Source organism: Miscanthus floridulus, chromosome 11 (genome assembly GCF_019320115.1).
Source record: "Miscanthus floridulus cultivar M001 chromosome 11, ASM1932011v1, whole genome shotgun sequence".
NCBI classification, from domain to species: Eukaryota; Viridiplantae; Streptophyta; class Magnoliopsida; order Poales; family Poaceae; genus Miscanthus; species Miscanthus floridulus.
In genome coordinates this window covers 10,128,371-10,134,418 of record NC_089590.1, presented here as the reverse complement: position 1 = coordinate 10,134,418, position 6,048 = coordinate 10,128,371, and positions in this window count along the sequence as shown.

Genomic DNA, 6,048 nt, shown 5'->3' with positions numbered 1-6,048 from the left:
AAAGGGTGTGCCCATCCAAATTCAAGATCTCATTTTCACCAATCAAAGAAATGAGCAAAGAAAGAGAGGATGCTATGGATGCTGGCGAGATAGGGCACTTTGTGGAAGTTTGTCCAAATAAGCCCACACCCAATACAAAGAAGAAGGCATGCAAGAAACAAGCCCTCACATCAATAAGGACATGGGATGATTCTTCAAGTGAAGAAAAAGACCATCACAAGAGGAAAGGGCGCAAGCACTCATCATCAAGCTCTTCTCATGTGTGCCTTATGGCACGAGGTAACAAAAGCTCATCCTCTAGTGAGAGTGATAGTGATGATGAAATGCCTTCTTATGAAGAAATTGTGCAACAAAACCTTAATTATGCTAAAGTTTGCACTAGTCAACAAAAGAAGCTCGGGAAAATAAAAGAAAAGCTAGATAGTTCACAAGAAGCATACAAAACTTTGCTTGAACGATATGAGAATTTTGCTAATCTTAATGTTCAACTATCTACTAAAATTGAGCAACTTGAGGCTAGTGCAACAACAAATGCATGCACAATCAATGATGAGCAACTTGTAAAGAAAAATGAAAAATTAAAAGAAAAGTTAGCTAGCTCACAAGATGCTTATAAAAGTTTGCTTGCTAAAATGGAAACCATGTGCAAACATTGTGATGAACTAACTAATAAAGTTGCTAATCTTGAAGCCGTTAGTACAACTCCCACTAAGGCATCTAAAAGGAAAAGTTTTAACATGTCTAAAATGGATGCCTCTACTTCTTGTAATGATTTATGTTTAGACTCATCCTTGTGCAACCAAGTTTGTGTTAAGAAAGTTATTGTAGATACATGCACACAAGAGGTTGCAAAGGAGAATGAGCAACTCAAGCAAGAAGTAGCTCGCCTCACCAAGGACTTGACTCAAGTGAAAGGCAAGGCGAAGCAAGCCCAACTTCATCAAGATAACACCGTCAAGGGAGTGAAGAAGCTTGATGAAGGACAAACCGTGGTTTGCTACAGTGTGCCACAAGGAAGGTCACAAGTCCTATGAGTGCAAGGTGAAGAATGGGGGAGGAGCAAAAAAAAAGAGAAAAAGCAAACAAGCAAGCTCTCCAATACCTACACCAACAAGGTGTACAAGAAGGCCTCCACACCATACTTACTAAAGAAGAAGAAAAATGACAAGGTGGTGGCCATCAAGGTGAACAAGCAAGCCAACAATGGGGTCAAACGCTTTTGGGTGCCAAAGGAAATCATCTCCAACATGAAGAGCACCAAGAAGGTTTGGATCTCGAAAGGGAAGTGAGAAGTCTGATGGACTTCGGGGAATTTGGAGACTTGGCAAAGTTTGGATGCATTTCATGGGGTGCATCATGATGGACAAAATCATTGCCAAGTGGGTTAGTGAATACTATGGACCCAAATTCCCCTTCCCATGTTAGGTAACTAGATTCAATTTACTTCAATTGGTAGTAGATTTAAATTTTCCTACAATTGGTATCTTTTAGCATCTAGTTACTCTTCATGCCTAGGTTTGCATTTGCATTCTTATATATTTTGTCATGCATACACTAGGTATTTCATATGGTAGGCTTGCTCAGTTTCATTCTTATTCCTTGGAGCAATCCTACATCGTTTTAAAATTGTTTAGGAGCACGACACATAGCTTGTCCTTCAAATGTTCATCTAATATGTGCCAAAGTCCAAATTGTAGATAATTTCTCATGAATAACGCCTTCGAAAATGACTCTCACATTCATGTGATGTCATCTTTCAAGTGGTATTTTTTATTCTAAAATCAATGTGCATGTTTCCTGCAAGTATTCCATACTTGTGTGCACAAATTTAGAGAGAGGTTACTCTACAAGTTGGATGCTTTGAGACTAACACCTTTTTAAGCTTATCATATGTGTAGTAGTCTCATTGCAAGGAAAATGGAGTCCCCAGAGTTAAGCATCATACTTCAAATATCCACCACCGATTGCAAATGGTAGAAATCAAATTGATTTCTACATGTGGTATTTCTAAACCAATATCATCATGTTGATTTCATTTTGATATTTGTATGCTTTCTCCGTGCATTATATAGATTAATTTCCCTTGTGTAATACTTTGCCAATTATGCATATGTTTTGACTTCTATCATATGTATGCATATATTTAGGGGGAGCTTAGTCTATATAATGTGAGTCAAATTTTGTGATCTATTTCACTCTACACACAAAGGATCACAAAGTTTGAGTCCTCCCTTGTGCTACTAATGTCTTCCTTTTTGGTGTTTGATTCCAAAGGGGGAGAATTTAGAGGACCAAAAGCAAGCATTAATTTGTAGTAATGGTCCGAGAAAGGGGGATAGTGGATTATGGATTAGCCTATGTAATAGGGAGAATTTGTAGGAAGCAAGGCTTAAATCCATAATACCACATGGGGACATTTGCAAGGACAAGATGAGTTTTTATGTAATCTTACAAGTAGTATCTTTTAGCATCATATAATCTTGCCCCTTGCATTGCATCCTAGCAAGTAGATAGGTTTTAAATTCAAAATTTTTATTATTTGCTTGCTTTGGTTGTGTTGTCATCAATCACCAAAAAGGGGGAGATTGTAAGGAAAATGGACCCTAGGCCCATTTACTTTGGATTTTGGTAGTTTGATGACCAACACAACCAAATTAGGACTAATGAATTTGCAAGTGATTGTTTTGTAGTTCAATAGGATGCAAGACGTGACTTGGACAAAGGCGACAGTGATGATCCTATGATCAACACCTCAAGGAAGACCTTAGGAGCACAAGAGAAGACCAAGATATCAAGCAAAGTCCAAGCATGAAGATAGGAAACCAAGCCGCACACAAGATCATGAAGAAACGAGCTCACAGAAGCGACCGGACGCTGGACGGATGCTGGAAGAAAGTGACTGGACGCTCCGATCAGTGGCTCAGGCAATAGCAGGTGTCAGCAGCAGCGACCGTACGCTGAACAAGTGAATCGACCGGATGCACCAATGGCACTATTCATCAGTCCAACAACACACTCAGCAAGTGACCGGACTGCTGGCGGCAAACTAATCGGACGTAGGACAGCAGCGTCCGATCGAGTACAGAGAGGTTCCAGAGCGGCGAACTTGTGATCCGGACGCGTCCGGTGGCAAGTGACCGGACGCTGGCAGCGTCCGATTAGTTGTTCGTGGCTCCAATGGTCGGGACGACCAGACGCATCCGATCAGGACGACTCCAGCGTCCGGTCAGTAGCAGAAAAGCGAGATTTCATCCCCAACGGCTACTTTCTCATTGGGGCTTATAAATACAACCCCCAACCAGCCATTTGGTATGAGTTGAGCTGAGGAAACATACCAAGGGTGTTGATACATCATTTTAGTGATCTCCACTTGCATAGTGCTTAGTGTTTTATTAGGTGATTAGCGTAGGTGCTTTGCGAAGTGCTTAGGTTCATTAGACCACCACTTATGTGCTTGCTCTAGGTTTGGGCCTAGTGTTCAGTGAGGTTTGCATACCTCTTATCACTTGGTGCTTGTGAGCACCATTGTTGTACATCGAAGGGGCTTGTAGTCTTGTGAGATCACACCAACCGAGTTTGTGGTGTGGCTGCCACCATGTATCGGAGGGAATAAGGCCCGCGGCGTTTCGGCCAGAAGCTTGATAGTGAAGACGGCGGGGAGCATCCGAGAGAGGTTTGCTGGAAGGCACGTCGGAGACCCACTTGCGCGTGGGGAAGGCCCGAGGCTATCCATAGAGTTACCCGACCTAGAGCTTGGCCCTTGCGAGGGATTCCTTGTGAGGGTCTCCAACGAGGACTAGGGGGAAAGCTTACACGCTTCTCGATACCTCGGTAAAAATACCAGAGTTGTCGACGAGAGTTTGCATATCTCTACCTTGCTCTTTAGCTTCCGCATTTACATTGATTGCTTTACTCCTTTTGCGGTAGAGATAGCAACACACTAGCAAAACCATAGTTGCATATTTAGATAGTTTATCTTTTACATAGGTTTTTTAAGGTTAGAAAAAGAGGCCATAGTTTAGAGTTAGATTTTTAAGTTGCCTAATTCACCCCCCTCTTAGGCGTCATGGTCCCCTTTCACCCACGAATTCGGATGTGAGGGAGGATGGCGGCAGCGTCCCTCGAAGCCCCCGAGTGCATGCGTCCAGCGGGGGACACGAGGCCATAGGGGAACCGATCGTACAGGTGTCTGTGATGCGGTAAATACGGTCCCTCCGGATAATCGGTGAGAGATAGTAAATAGAGAGTAAATTACAGTATGCATATTACTCACAGCGGGGTTTGAGCAGAGAGTTTGCATCGAATGAAGCAGCAGATGCCGCGTCGTCGAAGTCGTGCGTCCTGGAGTCAATGGGGGGCGCCCCTCTGACGGGTGCTAGAACGAGTGCCTCCTCAGTAAAGGTATAGTACGCCGAGCCGATCGGCGATGAAGTCTAGGTTTCCGAGGAGGAAGGCCTAGGATGGCTCGAAGACAGGGTGGAACCCACATCCAACTGGTGGGAGCGCGGGAAACTCCAGTGAGCCGAAGCGAATCGATTTGCCAGAGCCCGCCATGGCAAGGGTGGCGGAAAAATGGGTCATTCCGATGACCAAAAAGTGTTGAACGTACAGCGTCTTCCCCATGGACGGCGCTAACTGTCGGTGCAAAAAGTGACCAACAAGTAAATATTTATAGTTTTGTCGTACATTGTGATCGGAGGTGGTCCTAGCACTCAATGACATAGGATTTATACTGGTTCAGGCAACGTGCCCTACGTCCAGTTTGAGTCGGTCGGATGACTTTAGTCCTGAGCCCCGGTGCTCGAAGTTTGCAGTGGAGTTACAAACGGGAAGGAGAAAGATAGGGGCACAAGAGATTCGCCCCGGGCTCCGGTCGGAAGGGCCGAGAGCGGCAGGAGCTCCGTTATGAGCTAATGTTCAAGCTTGTGCTTAAGGATCGAACCTGGCGGTTCTGTTGTTGTGTACTAGGGAACTTGATCAGGTCTAGTGAAAATAGAATGACTTGAATGTTGGGAGAGAGCACATCCCCTTTTATAGATAAAGGGGATGGCCTTACAAGTGAGAGGAGAGAGAGTACGTATGCTTCTAAGTCTTGTTGCCCACGCCGACGGGTATAGGATGATGGTAAGCGCCCACAACACTGTTGGATGTCGGTTGCATGTGGGAGGTTTCGTCGCTTTGTTCGGGTATGGCAGATGTCGGTACCTGCAATACTGTTGATGCCTAGAGGCATGTGAGGAGTTTTACTATCTCCACTCGGTACGGTAAATGTCGACGCCCATAACACTGTTGATGCCTAGAGGCATGTGGGGGGAGCTTTACCGTATGGAAGTTTAATGGCACCCTATAATACTGTAGGAAAAATATCGGCGCCTACAACACTGTGTGTCAGGGAGGTTACAGAGTACTGTTTCTATAGGCATACATGGTACGGTCCCTAGTATCGTGGTTTGACTTGTGCGCCCTGCCTTAGCTTTATCTATTCGTTCCCTGGTCCTTTCGAGCAGGCGTCCCCGGTCGGTTGGTCCTAGTCAGCTCTGATTGCGCCAGTCGGAGAAGAACAGTGAGCAGGTTTTTGCGTACTCCGGTCGGAGACGTGGGGTCAGAGTCGGAAGTAGTGCTTTGGCCAGGTCTTTCGATCGGAGAGGCCGTTCGAAGGCGGCTGGAGACCGAAGTGAGCGCTCCGGTCGGAGAGGTGGGCCGGAGTCAGAAAACGGGCGCTGCTCCTCCTCGGCGAGACCTTCTGGTTGGCGATTGGATCGCCTTTCTAGGCCTGCTGATTTGATACTTGGGCCAGCCAATGAGTTGCGTGCTGTCTGCTTGGGCCGAGCGATTAAAGTAAAACAAATATGGCAGGATAAATCTACTTGGGCTATCAATTTGCCTTGACGTGCGGACTGCAACAGCAATCAACTCGCATTGTCTGTTCAATCCGAAATGGATGACTCAGCAAGCTACAAATACAACCGTCATACTCTATTGTATTTGTTACGTGCTCTTTGAATTAATTTAGATCATTAGATGATCACATAGTCCTAACTTTATATA